General features: G+C 44.7%; 1 protein-coding gene across 1 annotated transcript in view; it reads left to right on the top strand.

Annotated features, from left to right (window-relative positions):
- ZNF81 (zinc finger protein 81) overlaps positions 1 to 8236 on the top strand; it is a 129928-nt gene extending 121692 nt beyond the window's left edge. Inside the window, exon 7 of the transcript XR_012381013.1 lies at positions 7845 to 8236. The gene's annotated coding sequence lies outside the window, so the exon portion shown is untranslated. The remainder of the gene's footprint in view (positions 1 to 7844) is intronic.
- Positions 8237 to 15868: the final 7632 nt, after the last annotated feature.

Genomic DNA, 15868 nt, shown 5'->3' with positions numbered 1-15868 from the left:
CAGGAACACGAGCAGGGGAGTGGGAGAGGGAGAAGCAGGCCCCCCGCTGAGCAGGGAGCCCGATGCGGGGCTCGATCCCAGGACCCTGGGATCATGACCTGAGCCAAAGGCAGACGCTTAACGACTGAGCCACCCAGGCGCCCAAAACAAGACAAATTTTTAAAAACTCTTCCGGAACTGAGGAAATTAGTTTCTAAGGAATGCATGAAAAATAAAACCATACAGGGGCACCTGGGTGGCTCAGCCGGTTAAGTGTCTGCCTTCGGCTCAGGTCATGATCTCAGGGTCCTGGAATCGAGCCCCACGTCGGGCTCCCTGCAATGGGGAGCCTGCTTCTCCCTCTCCCTCTGCCGCTCCCCCTGCTTGTGCTCTCTCACTCTCTCAAATAAATAAATAAATAAAATTAAGAAAAAGAAAAAGAAAACCATACAGAGGGCAATTTCAGAATGAGGCCAAATCCCAAGCCCGGCTGCTGCGTTGGCTGATTCTTGAGGTCTTGAAAGTTATTTCCTAGGGCTTATACCCTTTGATCTTTCCTGTAGACAGGTCTCCTCAATAGTAAGAGACTAATGCCAATCTTGAATGCAACATAATGATTTGAAGAGTTATGAGATACCAGCTATGTACTGGCAGATAGTTACAGATAACTAAAGATAGTTTTAAAAGAGTCTGGGAACATGTTAAAATATAAAACATCCCTAGTTCATGGATTTCTTTGTCTACTCACTGGTAGAGCCCATGTACAGCTGTGCATGTTGCACACTGCAGAACTCAAGGAGTGCCATTCATCTAGACTATAACATGAATGGTTCCCCAGGAGTTGTACAATGAGGTGGCCCTTCTCACTCAAGTCCAATGCCTTGACTAACTCAACTTTTTTATTCTCTCAGGCTTCTACAACTGATCTGCAAAGGGTGGGGTTTGGTCTAGACCCATTCCAGCTCTGTCATTCTCTGTCAAATTTAATTCTACTAGAAGAGTAGCAGCTGAACTCATGCCCAGAAGTCCTCTACCTAGAGCAGTTGATTGGGTCTCCCACAGGGCTTGTGACCTTGGGACTCAGACAACATGGTATTTCGGGTTATACTCAAAGGAGTCTCTCCTCGGGGTGCCTGGGTGGCTCAGTGGGCTAAGTGTCTGCCTTTGGTTTGGGTCAGGATCCCAGAGTCCTGGGATCGAGCCCCGCACTGGGCTCCCTGCTCAGTGGGGAGTCTGCTTCTCCCTCTCCCTCTGCCTCTCCCTCCAGCTTGTGCTCTCTCTCACTCTCTCTCTCTCTCAAATAAATAAAATCTTAAAAAAAAACAAAGGAGTCTCTCCTCATGGTACATGGACTCTCTGTGGAATTTTCAACAAGCACAGTGCTTTAGGCCAATTAATATTTTCTCCAATTATGTCTTTGCTTCTGATTTCAAATAAATCCATAAGGAAGAATTAGACAATTAGACATAAGCCTTCACTGGTCACTTCTAAGATTGACCAGGTGCTTATTTTTGTTCAACCATCTATAAAAATCATTTCTAAGGTTCTCTGTGAGAGGTGGCTAAAGAGCAAAGGCTATTGTTATCCACTTGTCATCAATATAAAGGACAGTTTTTCATATAGTAGCTAAAAGAAGGTCTGGGCTCTGAAAGATAACATACATACCTTCTTAGATTGTCCTTAAACTCAACCTCAAGTCCTCCTGGTCTACATATTTCCACTGAGCTTCTGGGAGCCCAATTATCTAAAAGCAGTGTCCCAACTAGCAAAGAGAGTCAGTGATTCTCACCTTTCTGGACTGTGGCAACCAGGCCTCGGACAACTGGATTTGCTACATCGAGGTGGTCTACAGACCAGTAGCATGGGTAGTACCTGGAATATTCTTAGAAATGCAGCATCTCAGGCCCACCCCAGACCAACTGAATCATTTGTTTCAAATATGTTATATTTGCCCACTGAAGCATTTTTATGATGGCTGCTTTAAAGTCCTTGTCAGATAATTCCAACATCTGTGTCATTTCCGTGTTGGCATCTGTCGATTGTCTTTTCTCTCTCAAGGTGAAATTTTTCTGGTTCTTACTAGGACAAGTGATTTTTGTTGTATCCTGGACATCTGAGTTATTATGTTATGAGACTCTGGATCTTATTTAAATCTTCTGTTCTAGTAGGACTCCCCTGACGGTGCTCTAGTTGGTGAAGAGGATTGTATTATTGCCAGGTAGGGTTGGAAGTCTAGGTTCTCTGCCTGGCCTCTGTTGACAGCAGGGGGTGGAGGTGGGAGTGGTGTTAGACAACTGTTGTTGGATACTTAAAATTGATGTAAGGGTAGGTGGGCAATTTCCTTTGCACATCTGAAGAAGCCACAGGAGACAGTGTCCAGGTATGCCCCAAGCCCCATTCCAGCCCCATTATATCCATGGTCCCCATTGCTTCAAGGTACAGTATCTATCCTATGTACTCTGGAAGAGGAATGGGGCTCCGAAAGCTGTGTCCATGGCCATATGCTTCACCATAGCTCACAGCTGTGGCAAGAGATCAGGAAGTGTTTTCTTTCTCCAAGGAAGAAGTTATTTAAAGTTCTTTTATTTTTTTTTAAGATTTTTTTATTTATTTATTTGAGAGAGAATGAGAGATAGAGAGCACGAGAGGGAAGAGGGTCAGAGGGAGAAGCAGACTCCCCGCTGAGCAGGGAGCCCGATGTGGGACTCGATCCCGGGACTCCAGGATCATGACCTGAGCCGAAGGCAGTCGCTTAACCAACTGAGCCACCCCAGGCGCCCCTAAAGTTCTTTTAAAATTGAAGAATAGGGGCGCCTGGGTGGCTCAGTTGGTTAAGCATCTGCCTTTGGCTCAGGTCATGATCCCAGGGGCCTGAGATTGAGTCCCACATCGGGTTCCCTGCTCAGCGGGGAGCCTGCTTCTCCCTCTCCCCCTCCCCCCACCCCTGCTCGTGCTCTCTTGAGTGCTCTCCTTCTCTCTCAAATAAATAAATTAAATCTTTAATAAAATAAAATAAAATTGAAGAATAAAAAATAGTAATAAAGAAACTTTTAAATAAAATTGAAGAACAGTTGACATACAATGTTACATTAGTTTCAGGCGTGCAGCATAACAATTATAAAAAATTCTCCACATGGGACGCCTGGGTGGCTCAGACGGTTAAGCGTCTGCCTTTGGCTCAGGCCATGATCCCAGGGTCCTGGGATCGAGCCCCAAATCAAGCTTCCTGCTCAGCGGACAGTCTGCTTCTCCCTCTCCCCCGCCCCTCTCCCCCACTCATGCTCGCTCGCTCTCTCTCAAATAAATAAAATCTTCTTAAAAATTCTACACATTAAGCTATGCTCACCACAATAAGTATAGTTACCATCTATCATGATAAAATATTATTACAATATTATTGACTATACTCCCTATGCTATGCTTTTCATCCCCACTTACTTATTTTGTAACTGGAAGTTTGTGCCTCCTAATCCCCTTCACCTATTTTGCCCCTCCCCCCCACCTTCCTTCTAGCAACCACCAGTTTGTTCTCTTTATCTGTGAGTCCATTTCTGGCTTTTGTTTGTATGTTTGTTCGTTTGTTTTGTTTTTTTTTTTTAGATTCCACATATAAATGAAATCGTAAGGTATTTGTCTTTCCCTGTCCGACTTTTTTCACTTAGCATTAATACCCTCTAGGTTTACCCACGTTGTCCCAAATGGCAAGATTTCATTCTTTTTTATGGCTGAGTAATGTATCACATAATTTTTATCCATTCATCTATTGATGGACACTTGGGTTGCTTCCATATCTTGGCTATTATAAATAATGCTGCAATAAACAGAGGTGTGCATGTATCTTTTTCTTTGAGTTAGTGTTTTTGTTTTCTTTGGGTAAATACCCAGTAGCAGAATTACTGGATCAGGTGGTAGTTCTTGAGGATTCTCCATACTGTTTTCCACAGTGGTTGAACCAATTTACATTCCCACCAACAGTGCACTAGGGTCTCCTTTTCTCCACATCCTTGCCAACACCTATTATTTCTTCTCTATGATATTAGCCATTCTGACAGGTGTAAGGGGAGATCTCATGGTGATTTGGGTTTGCATTTCCCTGACGATTAATGATGTTGAGCATCTTTTCGTGTGTCTGTTAGCCATCTGTATGTCTTTGGGAAAATGTCTATTCAGGTCCTCTGCCCATTTTCAATTGGATTATTTATGGTTTTTTTGTTGGGGGGGTGTTAACTTGTATAAGCCCTTTATATATTTTGGATATTAACCCCTTACTGGATATATCATTTACAAATATCTTTTCCCGTTCAGTAGATTGCCCTTTGTTGATCGTGTCCTTCGCTGTGCAAAAGCTTTTATTTTGGTGTAGTTCCAATAGTTTAATTTTGCTTTTGTTTTCCTTGCTTAAGGAGACGTATCTAGAAAAATCATTTTAAGGCTGATGCCCAAGAGAATACTATGTTTTTTAAAGAGTTTTATGGTATGAGGTCTCACATTTAAGTCTTTAATCCATTTTGAGTTTATTTTTGTGTATGGTGTAAGAAAGTGGTCTGGTTTCATTATTTTGCATGTAGCTGTCCAGTTTTCCCAACAGCATTTATTGAAAAGATTTTTCTTTTACTCATTGTATATTTTTACCTCCTTTGTTGTAGATTAATTGACCATATAAGTGTGGGTGTATTTCTGGGTTCTCTATCCTATTCTATTAATCTGTGTGCATATTTTTGCGCCAGTACCATACTGTTTTGATTACTACAGTTTTGTAGTATGTCTTGAAAATCTTAGATTGTGATACCTCCAGCTTTGTTCTTCTTTCTCAAGGATGCTTTCGCTGTTTGGAGACTTTTATGGTTCCATACAAATTTTAGGAATCTTTGTTCTAATTCTGTGAAAAATACTATTACTTTTTGACAGAGATTGCATTAAATCTGTAGATTGCTTTGGGCAATATGAACATTTTGACAATATTAATTCTTCCAATACATGGTGTATCTTTCCATTTGTTTATGTCATTTTCTTTTTTTTAAGATTTATTTATTTGTTTTAGAGAGAGAGGGTGAGCAGGGGGAGGGGCAAGCTCCCCATTGAACACAGAGCCTGATGCGGGCTCTATCCCAGGACCCTGAGATCATGGCCTGAGCCAAAATCAAGAGCTGGCCGCATAACCGACTGAGGCTCCCAGGCATCCTTTTTATGTCATTTTCAATTTCTTTCATCAGTGTTTTACAGTTTCCAGAGTACAGATCTTTCACCTCCTTGGTTAAATTTATTCCTGGGTATTTTCTTTTTGATGCAATTATAAATGGGATTGTTTTCTTAATTTCTCTTTCTGCTACTTTGTTATTGGCATAGAGAAATCCAACAGATTTCTGTATATGAATTTTGTATTCTGCAACTTTACTGAATTCATTTATTAGTTCTAATAGTTTTCTGATGAAGTCTTTAGTACTTTCTATATATAGTATCATGTCATCTGTAAAGTGACAGTTTTACTTCTTGAGGTTGTGACTTTTTTGTCACAAGACAATATTATGTGGATAGCTATATACTATTAAATTTTTAAATTTTGTGAAAATTCTCTGAAATGGACAATTGTCAAGGAAAATACCAGTGGACCAAAATTTACTCAAGAAGAAAGAAAATTTAAATCACTAAGTCATGAAAGACAAAAAAATATTAAAGAATTACTCCCTCAAAGGATGCCTAAATAGTTGTATGGTCACAATCTCTCAAATTTTCAAGGAATAGATTATTCCCATTCTAAATTGTTTTAAATCATTGAGAAAGATGGGATTCTTCCAAATTCACTTTACAAAGGTAACATAATCATGATAGCAAAAACTAACAGAGAACTGGAAAACCAGTATCAATCTCATTTTCAATATAAATACAAAAATGATAAATAATATACTAAATATACTAAAAGAATAATAAACTAAGACCAAATGGTGTTTTTATCAGAAATGTAAGAATGGCTTACTAATGGGGGGAGGGAAATTTTATATATATATAATTTTGTTTTTAACTGAAGTATAGTTGACATTTTACTAGTTATATTAGTTTCAGGTGTACCACATACTTATTTGACAATTATATACCTTACAAAATGTTCATTACAAGAAGTGTAGTTACCCTCCATCACCACACAAAGTTATTATAATTGACTATATATTCTATGCTGTACTTTTCATCCCTGTCACTTAATTACTTTATAACTGGAAGTTTGTACCTCCTAATTCCCTTCACCTATTTCACTCATGCCCCCCACTTTTCTCCCCTCTGGCAACTGCAAGTTCTGTGTATTTATGAGTCTATTTCTGTTGTCATTTGTTCATTTGTTTTGATTTTTAGATTCCACATATAAATGAAATCAGATTCAGCAGTATTTTAACAAGAGCATCCAAGATACTGACACGGGGAAATCTCTGCTGGGAGCGTCTACAGAGTCTATGAGGGTGGGATGGGGTGACTAAATGCATCAACACCATTCCAAGGGGTGACAATTACCAATGGTATTCCGGGGATTTCTGGGAGTTGTTAAAGGCATTCAAATTTTCTGTGCCCCTCTGAGACTTTGTGCTATGAATTCCACAGGTAACAGCAAAAAAAAAAAAAAAAAAAAAAATAAATCAATCCTACTTTTTTTTTTTTTTTTTTTTTTTATTTTTTTAATTTTGTTTAAAGATTTTATTTATTTATTTATTTGAGAGAGAGAGAGAGAGAGCACAAGCAGGGGGAGCAGCAGGCAGAGGGAGAAGCAGGCTCCCCTCTGAGCAGGGAGCCCGATGCAGGACCCTGGGATCATGACTTGAGCGGAAGGCAGATGCTTAACCGAATGAGCCACACAGGTGCCCCTATTTTTTGAATTTTAATTCCAGTATTGTTAACATACAGTGTTGTGTTAGTTTCAGGTGTACAACATAGTGATTCAACAAGTCTATCCATTGCACAGTGCTCCTTATGATAAATGTACTCTTTAGTCCCCTCCTCGACACTTTTTAAAGTGAAGCAAGTAAATTTGAAAACTGAGGTTTTGCTTACCTGCATGCATGGACCTGTTCCTAATTGATACCAAAGACTTTCCATGAGCTAAGAGATAGACCAACACACACAGGACACATCCAAACAGTACTGAAGAGGCTTTGAAGATAAAACTGTAACCTATAACAAACTGAGGGTTCTAGAGGGGAGGGGGGTAGGGGGATGGGTTAGCCCGGTGATGGGTATTAAAGAGGGCACGTTCTGCATGGAGCACTGGGTGTTATACGCAAACAATGAATCATGGAACACTACATCAAAAACTAATGATGTGATGTATGGTGATTAACATAACAATAAAAATTATTTAAAAAAATAAAAAGACTAGTGCTTATGGTCTACCTCTTCTCTCCCACCCTCCAACATTGTTAAGGAAGTGTTTCAAATAGAAGGGAAATGATAACAGAGGGATACTTGGAACATCAGGAACGAAGGAAGAGGAACAAACTTACTGAAATAGCTAGGTACAGACTCTGTTCTCTTGAGTTCTTTAAGATGTGGATTGTGATTGAAAGTAAAATCAAAACACTGTCTGGTAGGGGTTTTATGTACATAGTTGTAGCGTCCTGGATCCAATCAGGAACACCAACAGTGTGGCCAAGGATACGGAAATTAGTATGGACCAGCCATCTAATAGATTTGTATGTATTTATTTATTTGAGGGAGAGAGAGGGAGAGAAAGAGCACAAGCAGGGGCAGCAGGAGGCAGAGGGAGAGGGAGAGGGAGAAGCAGGCTCCCCGTGGAGCAGGGAGCCCAACACGGGACTTGATCCCAGGATCCCGGGATCATGACCTGAGCCAAAGGCAGACGCTTAACCGACTGAGCCACCCAGGCGCCCCTGGATCAGCCATCGAAACAGAAGCCAAGCACTCTTCTTCAAGGCTATGGAAGAATGACCCTGAAGGTGATTCAGAGATCCTCAGGGCTGTCACTGCCACCACAGGCCCAGAGCAGTTTCAAAGGGTGGGACTACATGAGTGGGGCCAGCTCAGAGAGCTTCACTGCGAGCAGTGTCTGGTAGGGGTGACACTGCCCCCCAAAGGGCCCACAGGGTGGAACACTGAGCCACAGAGGATTATTCTCCAGCTTTAAAGTTTACTGTTGTTTGCCCTGTTGGGTTTGGCACTTACTTGGGACCATTACCCCTTTCTTTCCTATTTCTCCCTTTTGGAATGAGAATGTCTATTGTATGCCTGCCCCACCCTTGTGTTTTGGAAGCACCTAACTTGTTTGGTTTCACAGGTTCACAGCTGGAGAGGAATTTGTCTCAGGAAGAATCATATTCTGAGTCTCACCCATGCCTGATTTAGGTGATATTTACATGAGACTTTGGACTTAGACTGTAGAGTGATGCTGGAATGCGTTAAGACTTTGGGGGCTCTTGGGATGGAATGCATGCATTTTGCATGTGAGAAGGACATGGACTTTGGAGGACCAGGGGCAGAAGGCTACAGACTGAATGTTTGTGTCCCCTCAAAATGCATATGTTGAAACCAATCCCCAAGATGTTTGATTTGGAGGTGGAGCCTCTGGAAGGTAATTAGGTCATGAGGGTGAATTTGTCATGAATGGGATTAGTTCCCTTACAAAAGTGACCTCAGAGGGCTCCCTTGCCCTTTGATGGAGGACAGTGTGAGAAGACTGCCATCTATGAAGGAGGAAATAAAGCTCTCACCTGAGGAAGAATCTTGTGAACACCTTGACCTTGGACTTCCCAGCCACCAGAACTGTGAGAAATAAATTTCTGTTGTTTGTGAGCCACCTAGCCTATGATACTCTGTTATAGCAGCCTGTTAAACAAAAATTCAACCAACCAAGTTTGAAGATCTAACTAGCTTTATTAAGTGCATGGGGCAACATCCCATCCAGCAAGTAGAGGGGACCTCTGAGGAGTTGTACAAAATGGAAGGTTTTCATAGGAAGGAGAGTGGGTCAAGAAAGTTATTAGCAAAATAAAAGATAGGCTTGTTCCAAGCAAGGTCACCTTCCCTTAGGTGGAAGGACAAGGGGTCTTTAGGTGGATTACCTCATCTTCCTTTGGGGGATGTAGAGGGTTCATGTGACACATTACCCTATTGGTATCGATCAGAAAATTCCTGGTTGACAGGTTAAGACTTAACATTTCTGGGGGAGGGTTAAACTGCAATTACGTTAGCCCTGGTTTGTTGACCTGGCCTGGCCCAAGTGCTGGGTTTTTGTGTTGAACAAGCCTAAACTGGGGCACCTGGCTGGCTCAGTCAGAAGAGCATGCAGTGCTTGATCTCAGGGTTGTGAGTTCAAACCCCACGTGGGGTGTAAAGATTACATAAATAAATTAAAAAAAAACGAAACTGACTAAAACACCAATCCAGGACAAACTTTGAAGGAGTTCAGACCTTGTTGAAGAACGTGTGTGTCTACCACCAGTAGAGCAGAAAAGTTGGCTACTTTGGCCAGACTTGAGCTGGTCTGAAGTTTCAAACAGGCAACTCTATGGAGTGGAGGTAGAGGTAAGGGATCAGAAGCTGACAGTGTGGGCATGCAGTGGGAATCTGGGTGCTGAGGAGGAGAACAAGGGCAAAAGAAATGAGATAAAATTAAATTTCCTTACAACTTACAGCCCATTGATAAATACCCGAGACAGGAGGAGTATGACAATCAGGCAGAGTATGACAATCGTCAAGAAGGTCACAACTGCCTTCATGTTAATGCTTTGCTACAGGCAAAGAGCAACCTTAGCTTGACGATATCCAGACCTCCAGAATCCAGTAAGTATTCTTTAACATACAAAAATCCTTTTGGAAACTTCCTTGATCTCTACACCCCCCCAACTTAAAAGTATCTAGTTAATTGCTCCTCACAATCCCAGTGCAGCTCTTCCTGCCCACTGTCCTGTCCCCCATGCTTTAATAAAAACACCTTTTTGCACTGAAAATGTCTCAAGGATTCTTTCTCGATGGCCACTCCCGGCCCAGAGCACATCAGGCGCCAGCAGGGGCAAAAGGCCCTCAGACCACAGGCGTTATGAACCACTCTTCCTGGTCCCTTGTACAGCCGGTGGGTTTTGCAGGGCCAAGGAATGTGCGGTGGGGGGTTGCAGAGTAGGAGATCTGTGCTGAGAGGGCTGTGGGCAGGTTTTTGCCAGGCTGAGGCTGCAAGGTCACAGAGAGATGGTGTTCTGGACCTGAGACTCGGGCAGGTTCCACTGGATGTCCTCAAAACCCACAGGGAAGACTCCTTCTTTCCCCTACACCAGAAATTGTAGGAAGCATCGTCCTCCTGGCATGTGCCTCCAGTGAGTGAGTGCCCTCTACTGAGAAATCTTAACATTACGCTCACTTCAAAGGAGAAATGCTTGAAGGAAGTTGGCTGTTGATCATAAAGTATATATTGAAGAGTGCGTTCACAGCTGAGAGGCAACAAATTGATAAGTGACACATTGATGTAAAACATCTAGCGATAATAATACAAAGGGGAAAGTTTTCTACATTCCACATGAAGTTTTATTATTATTTTTTAAAGATTTTATTTATTTATATGCCAGAGAGGGAGAGCACAAGCAGGGGTAGCGGCAGGCAGAGGGAGAGGGAGAAGCAGGTTCCCTGATGAGCAGGGAGCCAGATGCGGGACTCAATCCCAGGATCCTGGAATCATGACCTGAGCCGAAGGCAGATGCTTAACCAACTGAGCCACCCAGGGGGTCCTTCACATAAAATTTTAAAATATGAATTCTAATCACTCCCTGAAAAGTTAATATATATTTAAATCATAGAGATACCACTAAAAATATATATTAAAAGGGATATAGTAAAAAACGTATTTAGACAAAATAATGCTGAAAATATTTAAATAATTGAAAAGAAGGCAGGAGAAAGAGAGAAAAAACAGAGGAAACAATCAGAAAAGTAATAATAGGGGTGCCTGCGTGGCTCAGCGGTTAAGCGTCTGCCTTCTGCTCAGGTCATGATCCCAGGGGCCTGGGATCGAGCCCCACGTCGGGCTCCCCACTCAGTGGGGAGTCTGCTTCTCCCTCTGCCCCTGGCCTTGCTTGTGCCCTCTCTTAAATAAATAAATAAATAAATAAATAAATAAATAAATAAATAAATAAAATCTTTTTAAAAAGTAAATTATAAGACATAAATCCAAACATTAATAATTACATTAAATGTAAATATCCTACAAATTTTAGTATTATTGGTGATAGTTCTGTGAAAAATGCTGTTGGTATTTTGCTAGGGATTACATTAAATCTGTAGATTGCTTTGTGTAGTATAGACATTTTAACAATATTTGTTCTTCCAATCCGCAAGCATGGACTATCGTTCCATTTGTGTTGATGAGGAGGAGAAGGCAAGCTGAGGGCAAAGCACAAGCTAACACCCCCTCCTCCCTCCCACCCAAGGTGGGATGTGTGTGACGTTCCTCAGGCACTCCTGGCTGCCTGAGAACAAAGGAAAGAGAAAACCAAATGGTTAACTGGTGGAGATCACAGTCATGCAGGACGGGTCTCCGTCAGTTTGCAACTGTCTTAATGATTTACAAGAAAAAAAAAAGCAATCTCCAGAAACCTATAGATTCAATTTCCTGGAGCCCTATCATCACCCTCCTCTCCATAGGATAGAAAATCTTATATAATCAGTCAATCCTCACAACCCCAGTGCAGCTCTTTCTGCCCATGGCTCCTGTCCGCATGCTTTAGTATAACCATCTTTTTGCACCAAGGAGGCCTCAAGAATTCCTTCTTGGTCATCGGCTCCGGACCCCACAACTCCAAACCACATCATCAGGGTGGAGGAATGTGGTACCTACATTCCAACAGACTCACTGGGATCTTTAACATTACTAAAAATATCAGAGAAACAAACAAGCAAATCAATATATTTGGTATTTTTGCTAGTGCCCCAACATCTGATAACTGCATGCTTTTCAGATTAGAAATGGGATCTGCTCTTTTCGTTTAACTTGGGTAAACTTGGCTCCTGACTTACAAGTGGACTACACATTCTATCATCATTCTTCCAGCATTTGTCTATATTACAGTGTTCAAATGTGGGACCTCCGGAGTCTTGAATACTGGTATGCAGCCACTGTCCTGCCTGATGATCCAACACTAAGCTGCTGTTGAAGCAATGTGAAGAATGTACATTTATCCAACCACAAACTGTGTTCTCCAAACCATCATTAGATGAGTGGAAGCCAGACAATGGTTAAGATCTGAATTTCACAGAATAATGTTCTATGGTTGACCTCACCTGCCCTTGGCTAAAAGGAAGAGTGAAAACCTCTCTGGGATAGAAAGACTGAAAATCAGCTCAGAGTGAGAAAGAAAAAGGCAGCCTTGCTATTATTAATTGGGCTGGGGTGACGGGCAGATAAAGGCAAGTGCAAAGTTAACAGGAAATATTGTTTCTCCCAGTCATACCGGAACTGTAAAATACCAAAAAGACACCATCTTCCCGTTACTACTGCTTTCTTATCAATGATCCCAGAGCCACTTTGCTATTTTCATCTATTACTGGGGACTTCCAACTGCTAAGATGCCCCTGCCATTACATACATAGGGGTGCACCCACGTCCCCATCCCGCACATAGTCCAGCTTCACTCCTGCCTTGGATTCCACCTGTGCGTCCCGCCTTCTCTATTTGAAATCCACTGAATCCCGCCCCGCTGCCAGGCACGCTCCGAGCCCATAAGACCCGCACACAGCTCTCACAGTCACCATTGGTCCTAGCCCTACTCGAACACTAATCTAGAGTCCTCCGCCATCCCGTCGAGTTCTATAAAGCACGGCCCTGCTCCTCTCCCCATTGGCCAGTTTGGTTCCACCGAGGTTCGCCCCATCCACACGGTAAAGGGAGTGCTCAGGGGTACCGGAGCAGTGAGAGTCTCAGGTACGAGGCTATTCTCGGGACTAAGAAGGCTACAACTTGGGCGGTCTTTCTACGTGGAGGGCGGGGCATGCGAGGGGATCTACACGGTGGGCGAAACCGGTGGGGCGTTCTACGTGAAGGGAGGGGTGTGTGGGGTGGTCTACGTTGTGGGCGGAGCGAGCATGACGTTCCACGTGAAGGGCGGGACGGTCAACGTGGTGGGAGGGGCATGTGGACCGATCTACGTGGTGGGCGGGGCATGTGGGTGGTTCTACTTTGGGGACGGCGTGTGTGTGGTGGGGGAGTTCTACGTGCGGGCGGAGCGAGCGGGACGTGTGGGCGGTCTAACGTAGTGGGCGGGGCTGTGAAGTCGTTCTGCGTGTGGGTGGGGCGAGTGTCGCGCTCTACGTGGTGGGAAGGGCGAATGGCCCGCTCTACGTGGTGGGCGGGACATGTGGGTGGTACCACGTAGGGGGTGGGGGCGTTCTACGTGTGGGCGGAGTGAGAGGGGCGTTTTACGAAGGGGCGGGGCCAGAGGGGCGTTCTACGTGGGGGGGGGGGCGTAGGGGCGGTCAACGTAGTGCGTGGGGCTGTGAAGTCGTTCGACGTGGTGGGTGGGGCAAATGGCCCGCTCTACGTGTTGGGCGGGACATGTGGGTCTACGCGGAGAGCGTTCTACGTGAGGGCGGGGCGAATGCGGCGGTCTAACGTGGTGGGCGGGACATGTGGGTGGTTCTACGTGGAGGGCGGGGTGGGGGAGGGTCAGTTACATGGGGGCGGGGCAAGCGGGGCATTTTTACGTGGAAGGCGGGGCGTGTGGGGCGGTCTAACGTAGTGGGCAAGGCGTGTGAACATGTACGTGTGGGCGGGGCGAGTGGCGCGCTCTACGTGGTGGGCAGGACCTGTGAGTTCTACGTGGAGGGTGGGGTGTGGGGCGTTCTACGTGAGGGCGGGGCGAGTGGGGCGGTCTAACATTGTGGGCGTGGCATAGGCGCACTCTGCGTGGTGGGCGGGACATGCGGGGCATTCCGTAGGGGGGCGGGGCGTGCAGGACTTTCTACATGGAGGGCGGGGCGTGTAGGGGAGGTGTCTGTGGAGGAAGCTTCGTTCAGAGAATTCTACGTGGAGGGCGGGGCGTCACGTAAGGGGCGGGAAGTCCAGGGGCATTCTAACGGGGGTGGGGCCTTCATAGGCTCCCCACAGGCCCCACACGTCCCGTCCACGACGGTTTCTCGCAACCCACCGAACCGGTAGGGGGCTTCCTGAGCCCAAGCTGAACTTGGGCTTCCTTGTGGGCGTGTCTTTCGGGGCGGGAGCTGCACCTACTTGCGCGGTGGTTGCGGCTTTACCTGGCCTTTGAGTTCGAGCTGTGGACAGACCGAGTCGCTGAAGTTTGTGGTTTGTGTAAACTTGGCTGCTTTGTTGTTTTCTTTTCCTATCCGTGCATCACAAGATGGTAGCTGTAGCTACCTCGTGACTGGTGCAGAGCGTTCCACGGTAGGCTGTGAGCGTACTAAAACGGAATGGTGGGTTTTCTAGGGCAAGAAAGGGGCAACCTGATTCGGGGCATGTAGGCAGGTGCTAACAGAAATAGTATCTACAGTTAACATTCAGCCCTTAGATGCTAGCACTGTGCTAAGTGCTTTACTTTCTTCAGTTTTTTTTTAATCTGCTAAAAAGGTACCAAGTGAGTACTATCATTATCCACATTTTATCAGTCCCGGGAGGGCGATGCATGACACAGTCTTCCAGGTGCTGGGCCTCTGCTGAGCTCTTTCCCCTCCTATGTCACGGCCTCTTGCTTGCACTCTTGGGATGGTGGCGTGCTCTCCCAAAGGACGGACTTGTCTTGACACTGTGGCAGTTCCTCCTGCGGCTGTGAAGGGGGTGGCCTGGCTGTGGGAACTGCACAAGAAGAGCCGCATGAACTACAAGGTCAGCCAGACCTGGTGGTACTCCCATGATACAGTAAGGCCACAATACATCGGCCCCTCCCAGGCCCAACTCAGACCCACCATAGAGCACTGTGTGGACCTCCAGCATTTACCTGTGTTATTTCATTTTCTGACCTGTCCTGGACCCAGAAAATGGATGCACTGAGCACTCCCCCTCACACTATCAATTTTTCCATTAACTTTGTTTTTCTTGATTTTGGACTTACCCCAACTCTTGTCAGCACACTTGGGGTGGGGATCTGGGGTCAAGTCAGAAGTCAGTCCCCCTCTAAAAAAAAGTCACCTCCTACCCCTGCCTTCCTAGGGACCTGGTGGCTGTCAGGTCCTGTGCCCCTCAGGGATTCCGCTAGGCGTCTGGGCTGGATTTTCACTGGTCTCAGCTGGGTCTGCGCCCACCCTGCTGCTTTCCAGAAATCTGTTGTGCTTTCATGACATCTATTCCCTTTGTCCACATGGTGAGTTTATACATTGAAAAGAGCATTCATTTACAGTTAATTTTGTGTCTTAGGAAAAAAGGGAATTTAGATGATTGTGGTCAGTCCGCATTTAATTAGAAAATTCACCTTGTGTTCTCATACTTTAAAAATCTCTAGATTTAATTATGTTTCCTTTCTCATTCCTGATTCTGTTTGTTTTCATCTTAATTTTATCTTAATCAAATTTGAGGGGTCTATAGACTCCTTTCAGTGGTGGTTTGGTTTTGAGACAGGGAAACTAAAGACCTATCACCTTAAATCCTCCCTTGCAAACTCTTCATTCCCAGGTGTTTGCAGTTACCTACCATGTTTATCCAGCACCTGTGCCCTGTCCCTCCTGATGTGACCACCTGGAAATGCCTTTTCCCAATCAGCCTGAGGGACACGATGCACCTTTCCAAACCGCTCTTCCACAGCTTCACAGCATGTAAGTGTCGAGGTTTCCTGGTGTTGCAGGGCTGCAGGGTTCTTGTCTCCCGGAGTCCAAGAACAAATCTCGCGGAGGAAAGGGTGAAGTGAAGTGAAAGCTTATTAAGTGAAGGTAAGAACAGAAAGGAAAGAAAAAAATCTCTCTA

This window comes from Callorhinus ursinus, unplaced genomic scaffold (assembly GCF_003265705.2).
Source record: "Callorhinus ursinus isolate GAN/ISIS: 27379988/994484 unplaced genomic scaffold, GSC_fseal_2.0 scaffold16, whole genome shotgun sequence".
NCBI lineage: Eukaryota > Metazoa > Chordata > Mammalia > Carnivora > Otariidae > Callorhinus > Callorhinus ursinus.
Note: the sequence above shows the minus strand (reverse complement) of the source record. Positions and strands in the feature narration are given on the sequence as shown.